At 39.8% G+C, this 12,394-nt stretch overlaps 1 pseudogene; it reads left to right on the plus strand.

Annotated features, from left to right (window-relative positions):
- Positions 1–1,090: 1,090 nt before the first annotated feature.
- On the plus strand, positions 1,091–2,888 carry LOC147456657 (uncharacterized; annotated as a pseudogene).
- Positions 2,889–12,394: the final 9,506 nt, after the last annotated feature.

Consider the following 12,394-nt stretch of genomic DNA (forward strand, 5'->3'; position numbering starts at 1 on the left):
AAGCACTAAGCACATACACTTTTGCTTATGCACTCATACACATGTGCACATGCAATAGACCTCAGCACTCAGCACTTAGCCCTATGCCATTAGCGCATACACATACACATTTCATATGATGATCTCCTATAACGTTAAATTCCTATAAAAGGACCAAGAATATGAGGGCCTTCTCAAAGCTGAGGAACCTCAGGGGCCCAACCTTAATCTATTGTAAGGATTTCAGTAGATGCCAACTAGGCAAGAGCTTTTGGTGTGTGCGTCCTAACTAAGGGTGCTTACACATAGGTTTGAGCAATAGCCTTGTGTGCGTGCGTGGTATCCAAGAGGTAGAGTACGATTGGATGTGGGTATACCCAGGTGGACAAGGACTTGGGCAGTAGAGACCCCATGTCCAATGTTTGGCGGGAACTGCAATCAATTGATGATTTTGGCTGCGTGCATGGCAGCTCAATCTTTGCACCATATGGGCAGTGACATTGTGTGTAACGCATACGCCCCCATCGCATAATATATTTTTTTGGTTTGTAAGCGCCCAAATATGGGTTTGAGCGATAAGGTGAGAATTCACAGTTTAATGGCAAAATTGGAAGGGATTGATTTAAAGCAATATGTAAGTGGATGAGTGATCTGAGCAATAGAAAGCAGAAGCACTTTCGTTCCTAAGTCTTAGAGGGCAAACATGGCAGGGAGTCTGTCCATTATCCAAACTAGGGTAGCAACTACATCAAAAGACCAGATGATTGACATGATGAAGCACGAAATTTTTAGCACTACAATTTGCAAGCTAATCAAGCTGCTCCTAGTCCTGCCAGCATTTCATCTAGGTTGGGCCATTTGTCATCTGGCGACAAGATAGCAGGAAGCTTGGGTGACATTGTGAGCATTGTCCTTCACAGATGGTCCTCCAATTGTGAGCATCTCAATAGTTCCAAAAGCATTTGTGGCACAACGTTGGTGATAAGACTATGAAGAGCATGCAACATTTTACGAACTCCTTGCCGACAATGACACTCCCTATCGATGCAAAAGGAAACACAATAGAGCTCAAGTGAGCAATCAGGTGAGCAACCACAGGTAGAAAAGGGAAATGGGGGGCCTGAGCTTGCCGGGGAAGATGGGCGCAGGGAGTTCTATGGTAGTAGAGACTTCCTTTCAGCATGCTAAACTTCCATGGGAGGGATTGAACCCATGCACTGCTGGGTTCAATATCGTAAGGGTTTTCAACATGGAAATAGAGGGTGATGATCTCAGCCACCACTTTCAGGAGTATACAGAAAGGCCACAAACCCTCAGACAACTTGAAGCATGCATGAAAATGCTCATACATACACCAAGCCAGCCATCCTAATGAATAAACATGATGTCTTTCGACCAAATCAGTACAACCATGCATGAATCACACTCCAAACTCTGGGAGGTTGCAAGCTTAAACATAGCATACGTGGTGAGCAAGTCGTCAAATGACATAATTAGGTCCAGACAATGTAGCAATTCTCACAACATCACAACAACTCAATAGAGCTAAACATTTGCAAGCATTCACAACATCAATAAAATGAATGCATAAAACCACTTCTAACCCTCACTCTTCCTTTCAATGAAAGCAACACCATTCACCTCAAATAACCTCCACAAGATCAAATCACAGGTATCAAAGCTTCTGCCTCAATGCCAATTTGAAAATTCTGACTACTAATATTGGAGTGAAGAATATGCTCAGTGGGCAAGATATCGTGAATAAGCTTGCAAGGCCAGCTGCATCTACAAAGAGTGTGGATCACATGGATCGGCATGGTGTCATCAATAAGCTTGCAAGGCCAACTGCATCTGCAAAGAGTGTGGATAATGTAGAGAGTGTAGATCATGATCCATTGGTCATGAAAAGCAAAGATTGTGTTTTGCCTAGCAAGGCTATTTGCACCAAGAGCCCCTCCTTTCGCAAAAGCTATATTAGGCTGATTGTCAGAGTCAAAGAGTAGTATACTTTGCGCTTGAAGATACAGATTCATTAATCTAGTCGGTCTTGCGATATTGACTTCCCTTTTGACTTGAGATTTGATTCACCCATGAGCGTGGCAGAAGAGATGGTGGGCACATTAGATTATTTGGAGTTAGATCTAGCAACTATTACTGATTTGATTAGAGAGGAGATTGCAGCATTAATACCCAATACGGAAGACATATTTGATATGCCAGTGTCATTTGAAATGACATTTCAAGATCCCCTCTAGCACTCTATGAGCATAATGAGTTAACTGATGGGTTGTCCTCCATCTCGTCCACCTCATGGGAGCTCAGTTGCAAGGCCAATAAGATTGGAAATAAGGGGTCCTGTGAAAGGCTTCTTATATCCGGGAGTTATGGAACAACTGAAGAGGAATCATGCAGAAAATCTTTGAATGATTGTAACGTTGAGTTTTCAGCATCATCAGAAGATGGAGGGAGCACAACTAATGTGTTTACATGTGAAGGCGACTCATGGGTCAACAGCTCCACTGATTCAATGCAATTTATTTCTGAGAATGATGAAGACCAAGGTGACTCGATACTTCCAAAGGGAGATTCAATTACAACCAGAGATTCCATCAACTCATTGCCTAGTACTCTTTGCACGGAGCAGGCTTCATTTGCGTCAAAGGAGGTTAAAAAAGGGAATAAGTGCAACTCATTATCAAACAATACTGATGTGGCTGTTAATGCAGCTTTGGAAGAGAGTAGAGCAGTCTTAGATGATTGTGGTTCATTTAGAAGGAAAAACAACCGATTGGTGCTTTTCAGTACACAGGCAGTCTCCACCCCATTGTACCTTTAAAAACTCTTCCAGGTTCAAGTAACTTCTTGCAGGAATTGGCATTCTACTAAGGCTTAGTGAGCAGGGTCTTTGAAGTGCCGTTCTTGTATAAATGCAATCACCTTGCATCACTAGTGTTGCCACTCAATCAATGTGGAGAATCGTTACTCACCTCATCCACTTCACCATCACCCTTCTGCGCTGCCACCGTGTCGTCCATGCCGTTCAGCAAACTCCATCCTGTCCTCCTCAACCTAAAAAATGAAGCTAGCACACAAACCATGTGCACTTCATTAAAAGGGCACTAACTCACCTATGCTAACAACATTGAAAACATGCACGCATTAACGCACTCGTCCATGCGTTGCATGTAGAGCACGATGCGCAGGCTTTGAAATGACAAGTTTTAAACTAGTCTTGCTTGGTGGGCGTTGTTGTAGAACCTAACAGGGTATATAACCTAATAAGACATACACAAATTGATATCAAGCATGCAGCACCGAAGTAAACAAAGTACAAAGCACATTGACAAATTAAAAAAAAAAGAATTGCGTGTACGATGACTAATCACTTTTATAGTTGTCTTTTAAAATGGTCCAATCTCACAGCATTACGAACTTTCAAAAGCGAAATACATGTGTAGTTACTCTCCAAATGAAGCGTAGTGAATTTTCTCTTATTTGTCATAGAAAGAGAGAGAGAGAGAGAGAGAGAGAGAGAGAGAGAGAGAGGGAGAGAGAGCATTACGTGTTGTCATAGTTGAAGGGAGCAAGGAGTCTTGGTTGTCGATCACACAAGCTAATGCAAAACATCTTTGAGGGAGAAAATGCTAGGATAGAGGGTTGTCCTCATGCAGAGTGCATTGAGTACTATAATACATAATTTGAATTGCCGAACTATGAGAAAAGAAGTGCGTGTCTATTTGATATAAAGATTCAATGATCAAGATTGAGCTTGCACTAACGAGGAAAACATGTGACTAAACTAAACTTAAGGAAGCATTGACAAGCACTATTGACTTGGTAATCATGTACGGGTGTCGTCCAATTGTGTTGTCGTCCAATTGTGCAAGCTGGAGGACAATGTTTGAATGAAGCTACATAAAAGCAATGTGAATAGTTAAACATTTTGTTTTGCAATTAGGTACAAGGTGAAAATGCTAAATATACAGTGCACGTCATACAGAAGTGCCATACAAAAGTATGGTGGAGAGTTGGCACTATGGTCTCTCCAAAAAAGTACAAGAAATGGAAGTGGTGCCTTGCCCTGTAGCATTTATGTGTTGCACCAAGCAAACGTATAGGCATAGGAAATCAGATATAGATAATGGACCTTGCAATGTTGTCGAGTTAGAGTCGTACGAGTTGGAGTCGTGCTTGTGTAATTAAAACGTCTAATGTTGTGAATTATGTCCTCTCTGTCATACACAAAATAAGAGTCAAGGAAAATATAGAAGATACAAGATATTGATTAAGCTTAAAGAGAAGCAGAAGTAACTTTATATTGTACATCATAAACGGTGCATGGTTTATTGTACTGATGAATTCTCAATTCAAAGGCCCACTCAAACCTAGTGAAGCACGTTGTTTCCATGAGCTATCTTATAAATTGCAAAGTTTACATATCTCAATCATTAGCAACTGTCTTCTTTTGAAATTGTAGTTGTTGCCAAAGAGGTGACGAATGCCGGACCTGTCCAAATTAGGCGAGCGAGTGTAGTGGTTTTGAGCCCCGTTTTTGAGCACTCTTATAGCACCTTCACCCATCCCACCCTCCCATGCAATCTCATGTCAATGCATGGGAAAGGTTTGTCGTCGTTGCAGCTCATTAGCATTTGATGTGGCAAGATATCGATAATGAGCATCTACAAGCTAACAAAGCTTCAGGCAAAGATTCTGTGGGTTCAGATTCTGTAGAGAATTGCAGTATAGACTTAGATGACGATGAAGCTAGATGCAGTAATGTCCTATTCAATACCAATTATATCGTCAATTGCGCGTCCCATGCACGACCTCTTCTCTTTGTGCTGCTCGTCGGCTATCTTTCTCCATTGTCGGTGCTCTACCTTCCCTTGCAGGAAAAATCCCGCTTGGCGTCTAACAATGGATCTTACATCGCATATTCAGTCCAAGTATGAGGAGGTTGGATTAGAGTTGAATAGAGTGTTGAAGTGGTCTGCTTATTCACTCGCTAACTTGTCCTGTCAAAGCCGCTCTCCAATTCAATTTGCCAACCTGTTGCACTTTGCAGACAAGGCCATGCCAATCTCCTGCACCAAGTAGGCAACCCACAAAAGGTCTTGCATCCCACAAGGCGGCCTAGCTGCTGGCTGATGGCATCCCGCACAGGCCAGCTCTTGGCTAGTATCAAAGCCTCTGTTTCCAACCAGCTCCACTCCGCTGCAATATCATCCATCTCCTCTGTTGAGCTTGGAGATAGCGTCTGATATCTATACTCGAAGCTCAACAGCGACAATCCCCTTTTATTTCTCCTCTATCTAAGCTACTAGTCGGCTTTTTTTATTGTGTTGCTTGTTGTCTCCTCGCTCTTCAACTCCTTGCTCGACTCTCCTTGCTACTAGCTCCTTCTTCTCAGTGAAATTACCACCTATCCCCGCCTTCAATGTCGCTCGTTTGTGGTTGTCTCCGGGTTCAACTAGCGGCGTTCTGTTTTACAACTTTTCGCTTCGAGTGGATGCGATGGTTTTTTTTTAAATATTTATAGCAACTGGCACGTCGTGGCTAGTGCGTCCAGATAGTGCCAAAAAAGCCTTTGGCTCACCAAGTAAAAAACAAATCATCCAGTTGCTACAAAAAGATGTCGTGCTTGGCAATGTTGTGGTTGACATGTATGCCAAGTGTGGTGTACTTTTGAAAGCACAACAAGTTCTTGACCAGCTTTCTCTCCGAAATGAAGTCTCTTGGAATGCATTGATTACAGGATATTCCCGACAGGGGCAGGGCCAAGAAGCTAAGGGGTGTTTTCAACGAATACGGAGGGAGGGTTTCTCCTCAAATGTAGTTTCTTGGACTGCACTTATAGGAGGATATGCCCAGCAAGGGCTGGCCAACGAAGCTCTGGACTGTTTTCAATGCATGCAGCAAGATGGCATACCCCCCAATGCAATCACTTATGTCAATGTGCTCTATGCATGTAGCCACTCAAGTTTAGTCAATGAGGGTCAGATGCATTTTGATACCATGAGGGAAAAACATTACATTGCACCAAACAAAGAACACTATACTTGCATGGTTGATCTTTTTGGACGTACAAGGCTTGCAGCTTGAAATCATGTGGCACTATGTAGGAGCAATGATCACGTATGCGAAATGTGTTGCTCTTGGGAAAGCACCAAAGAGTGCTTGAGGAGCTTTCTATCCGGAATGTCATCTCTTGGAAGGCACTGATTGCGGGATATGCTTAACATAGAACCCTCTGGGCTGTTTTCAACAAATGCAAATTGAGCATCTCTCTTCAGATGTGCAATCACCTATGCTTGCATCTTGAAGGCATGTTGCAATTTGGAAGACACTAGGAGAGACAGAAGAACTCAGGATGATATCGTTAGCCAGGGGTTGTTGAAAAAAAATGTTATGGTTGGCACTGCCTTGGTCGACATGTATGCAATTACCTACACCTGCATATTTTCAATCAAGGGCTGTTGAAAAAATAATTCATGCTTGTATGCTTTTCGAGGTGATACTAACAAGAAAAATCACAATTATATTGTTAGTCAGAGGCTCTTGGAAACAGATGTCGTGCTTGACACTGCCTTGGTTGATATGTATGCCAAATGTGGTGCACTACAGGATATACCCAACATGGCTATGGCAATAACGAAGTAATCAAATTTCTCACCAGATGCAAAAGAAAGGTGTTTTTCCATGGCTAGGATGTTTTCATGAGATATGCACAACATGGATGTGGCAACGAAGCATTGAGATGTTTTTAGCAGATGCGAAGGAAAGGCCTTCCTTCAAATGCAATCACCTATGCAATTAGGGGCTATTGTGGGGCTATTGTAGAAACATTTTGTGCTTGGCAATGTGGCAAGCTTGATGAGTCCAAAACACTACTTGACAACATGGACCATGGTGTTAGCAGGTTATGCACATGAAGGACGAGATTGATTTGTTCTATGATGTTGTCAACTTTCCAAACTTCAGTTTGGAACTAGTTAGAACAAGAGTACATATAGTGCAGATGGCAGAACTAATCTGGTTTGAACTCTTTACACCGGTTGATATTGACCGCCCACTGTTGATGTGCCTTTCACAGTTGAGCACCATCCTTCTTGCTTCCACCAGATTTGGACGTATGAAGCGTCGAGTGAATTTTGATAGACTTTGAATTGACACAAGCTGAAATATAAGAATTCCCGCTTCTTCTTAAAGTTCCTCCACCCAAATAGTCACAAGCCTATCTCCTTCATCCTCCATTGTCGTCTCTTGCAGCGGGTTAAGAGTAGGAGATGCCCAGCATCATTGATGCAAGGTGCATCGACGACAGACATTCAATCGCACGGTGAGTAAGCATTGAGGAAAATCAATCTTCTTATGAAGAGTTGCAAAAGAAATTGCTTTTAGAGATCTTTGTGAGGTTAATTACGGGCATTTTGGGAATTTATCAAAATTGAAGGGCATTTTGGAAATTTTTGGCCGTATATGAGGGGTACATTGGGGGTATTTTGGGGATTTTCACACATTTTGGTAATTTTCCATAAAATAATATAGCACGAAGGCCACCTGTCCCATCACGCACACGACGTTGTGCGCCCCTCCAGCAAGAAAGCATGTGGCGAGCTCTTATCAGGTGATGCAAGTGAAGCATCTGGGCTTTCTTTGTTGCGCTCTCTATCTTGATCTCTCACCTCCCCAGCTCTCTCTTCCATAAGTTGATCTACCAGCCTTGCTCCGCCCCTTGTGCGCCCTTCTGCTTTTAAGGCAGCGTAGTTTTGCATCTCGTTGTCCGAAGGCGTCGAATGCATGGCTTGGCACATGGAGTGGAATGAACAGATCAGGGCATTAAGAGCAGTGGACCACACTTGCAAACGCCAAAAATTTGCGAGAGCGCGAACAACAAGGATTGCATTTTGTTCCCACTAGCACGGCACGCCGACATGTAGTTGTGGAGGTAGTTGTATGTGATATAGTATCTTGTTTACAAAAATTCCAACTGCTAGAAAAAATACATTTTCCCTAACCAGTGAAATAAGGGAAAACTTGAAATTCTCCTAATTTTAGGTCAAAATTTGAATCTTTTGCCAGTTCAGTACACTAAAACCTATGTAAATTTTCATGTTTTTAACAATTTCAAGCGGATAAAATACACTACACCCTTGGTTTTTTCTAACACTAAATGGTACAGCTATCCATGCAATCCTTATTGTCCGCTTTCCACCAAAAGCAAGTGAAAATTTGATACTCACTTAAGGTTTACTTTCTTTCAAAACTAAGCAAAAAATGGATACATTGTATCGATTTTGTGTTTACTTCTTAAGTGAAATTATTTGCTTTTAGCTTAGTTTGCCTTAATTTCCTCCTTATAAGAACAATTCTTTATCGGTTTTTCAAAAAAACCATGGCTTGAATCAGATGTGTACACCCTTATTCCACCAAGTAGTCTGTATAAACAAGCCTAGGGTAATTAGTTAGCATAAAGCATAGCCTTGAGTGGACCTTCGTCTTACATAAATCTACAACTCTTTTTGTGCAACTGCAAAAGAAGTGTACCATTAAAATCCTCTGAGTTGTTGAAGGGGAGATGTATAGCAAAAGGAAAAACCTGAAGAATGTACCACATACTCTTTAATTGTGCCATTGCAAACCATACCTTCTGCTTTTTTTCCAGACTCACAATAGTTGGTGGGTATATAAATTAAGAAACCAACCAACAGTTAAGTTAAAGTGAGAGCCATGCTCCCACATACTCTTTAATTGTGCCATTGCAAATCATACCTTTTTTTTTTTTCGGAACTCACAATAGTCAGTGGGTATATAAATTAAGAAACCACCAGTTACGGTGAGAGCCATGCTACCACGTACTCTTTAATTGTGCCATTGCAAACCATACCTTTTTTTTTCCAAACTCACAATAGTGAATGGGTATATAAATTAAGAAACCAAAACAGTTACAGTGAGAGCCATGCTCCCACCAACCCATGGCATCAAAAAGCATCCAAGTCACAAAGAGCTAGATACATCAGTTTTGATAAAGGGCGGTGCCACCCTGTACCTACGAGTGTGTGACCTGTCCTCTGGACGGCAGGGTATGACTGGCATGGCGATGCAATTGAGCAAAGGAGTGCGAGAAAGAGACAAAGAGACAGCATCGCTAGCTATCTTTTTGGCTTGCCGACATAACACTTTTCTAAGTAGTAATCCGTCTTTCTAAAAGGATAAGAAATGTAACAATTCATTACATGTACGCAATGTATAGTGTATTAAATCTACATATGTTTAGTCATGAGTTAAATATTGGATGCAAAGGAGCAACTATGCTCATAGAGATATCAGGATGGCGCGGGGGGGGGGGGGCACTTTGGGGAGAGAGAGAAGCACAATGCCGACAGCGAAAGGCAGAGAGTGAGGAAGAGTATCACACTGTGTTTTGAGCTTCACTTGAAGAAAACCTATAGAACTTTCATAATAAAAGAAATAAATAGTTGTTTAGCTTTATCAATTAAATGCTAAAGAAAAAACATATACATAATAATTACAAAAACAAATCACCTTTTTGGGTTTTTTGTATAGTTCTTCCTCAAGTTGTGAAGGTTGACATAGTTCCCAAATTCCATCTTGGGTTCATATTTAAAGTTGGACCATCCCTTTCTATTGCTGCAAATATTTCTCAAGACACACCTGTTTATCCTTCCTGTAAGTAAATGTCATAAAACCTATCCTCGGACTTAAAGTCTGGTAAGCTCCTAAGTTTAAACTTACTAACTTGAAAATGAAATTTAAAACTTAGAACCGGTCCAATCAATGCGCACTATTTTTTTGTGCCACATGGCCAAACGTGAGCTATTGGTTTTTTTTCTATAATTACATGTTAGAAAAAGTCATATTTTGGTAAAGATTGTGATTTCATTTTACTCTTAAGACGTGTGACCCGTCCTTCGGCCGGCAGGGGAGGGAGGGGATGATCGGCATGGTAGTGCAATTGAGCAAAGGAGAGAGAGAAACAATGATCAAGAGATACAAAGAGATTGCATTGCTAGCTATCTTTGTGGCTTGTCAACATAGCACTTCTAAGTAGCAATTCATCTTTCTAAAAAGATAAGAAATGTAACAATACATACATGAACCCAATGTGAAGTGTATTAATTCAACATATGTTTAGTCATGAGTCAAATATTGGATGCAAATGAGCAACTATGCTCATAGAGATATGAGGATGGTGGGGGGGCACTTTAGGGAGAGAGAGGAGCAAAAAGAGTATCGCACTGTGTTTTGAGCTTGCTTGAAGAAAACCTTCAAAATTTTCATAACGAAAGAAATAAATAGTTGTTTAGCTTTTTCCAAGTTGTGAAGGTTGACATAGTTCCCAAATTCCATCTTTGGCTCATATTTAAAGCTTGACCATCCCTTTTTACTGCTTCAAATATTTCTCAAGACACACCTAGTTATCCTTCTTGTAAGTATATCTCATAAAACCTATCCTCAGACTTAAAAGTCTGGTAAGCCCTTGAGTTTAAACATAGTAACTTAAAAATGAAATTTAAAACTCATAACCAATCCAATCAATGCACGCTAACTTTTTTGGTCCCACATGGCCAAACATGCGCTATTGGGTTTTTTCTATAATTACATTTTAAAAAAAGTCACATTTTGGTAGAGATTGTGATTTCATTTTACTCTTAAAATGCTATTTGATGATAGATCAGATAAAGGGACTTTATTTCACAGAAGGATATCACATTATAGAACGACAATGCACATTTCTCCACTATAAATGTTTAACTATCTAATATAAACTTCTATAAATTTACACTAACAAAGTTTCGCTCCACCATATGAATGGTCTTAAGTTTTTAGGGGTTTTTTGTAATGTGTGTTTATAAAATGTCCTTAAGTTGTTAGGGGTTTTTTTTAATGTGTGTTAACTAAAATTCTTAACGCAAATTCAAACTTGATTGGAAGTATACATTTATATTCTACTTTCAAAGCACTATCCAATGAGAGGTTGCCTAGAGGGATTTATAATCAACAACCATGATAACATATTATTATTCTGAAACATGCCAAAGAAAACGCTTAAAATAGTAATCCATCCTTTGTATACTCAATTGACATACGTATGGGTTTTTCTCAAGTATTGAATGCTTATAAAAATATGAGATGGTCATTACAAAGATGGCACTTATTACTTATATTAGAAGATTAACTTCATTTATTCACTACTGATAGAATACCAACAATAAAAATACCTCTTACTTAGTTTTAACTACATTCATTCATAATCCGACAAAAAAGTCACACAATTTTGTATACTTTTTGATATTGTAAAGTACTCTATTTATCGCCAATAGGTCCCATCACAATACGACATATACCTCAAAGTGAAAGTTGGTGTGCGACTCGAGAAGCAATTGTTCCAAAATCTCCTTTTATTGCTTCAAATGCTCCTATAAAAAGGAAAAAAAGATTTTAAAATTGAGTATTTTTTAAATATATACACTATAAAACGATTACAAAATAGAAGAAACAAAGATTTTGTTATACCATAGCGATATAGCATATATGTTGGTGGCGTTCCAGGTGGAGGCACATAAAAACTGTAATGGTAAGTCGACCATTTGTAGCCACCATAACGTACCCAATCCTCTGGAACACTATACCCTAAATAGGATACCCACCACCAATCTTGATTATCTCTTTGTCGTTGCGCCTGGTATACTCCTAGCGGATGTACACCATAGCCATCTGGATAATCCTCAAAGATGATAACAACAAAACAGTCTCGACGTGGAGCTTGCCTATTCATAAAATAGTAAAATATGATTCTAATTTAGACTCTAAGATATATATTGTCATCGATCAATAAATGAATAGAATAGCTTGTGGACATTACCCTGTTTCAATGTCATCTTTGATGCTTAACACTATCTGGGTTGGTGTGTACCGGTCATTCCACCCTCTAGGAACTATACAGTTTTATTTTTTTTTTAATAAAAGTTAGATAATTTTTTTAACATAATAATACAAAAACATCTTTTTGATTGAGATCACACATCATTGAAAATTAACCTTGAATCGCATATGCCTCTTGATATGTTATGTCCATTCTAAAGCCAATCTTTATATCCCCAACCATGACCTAAAAAGCAAAAACACAAAGGAGAAAAAAAAAGTCCAATTATAATTAAGTTCAAAAAGAAGAAAAATGAACTCATTCAATTGGCTCATTCTTTCTAGTTCTTTTAATGTCAACTACCGTAAGTTGACATTGAATTCATTCAAGTGTCAAAAACACTTGAATTCATTCAAGTGTCAAATACAGTGCTACCGTGAATTTGAACATGACATGGTTTCCTTAGTGCAATCGAGATATGCCTATATCATTTACGTAGTTAAACACACTTTTGTGTGTCCATAGAGG

The sequence above is a fragment of the Adiantum capillus-veneris genome, chromosome 6, assembly GCF_014529385.1.
Source record: "Adiantum capillus-veneris isolate H3 chromosome 6, ASM1452938v2, whole genome shotgun sequence".
Taxonomy (NCBI): Eukaryota; Viridiplantae; Streptophyta; class Polypodiopsida; order Polypodiales; family Pteridaceae; genus Adiantum; species Adiantum capillus-veneris.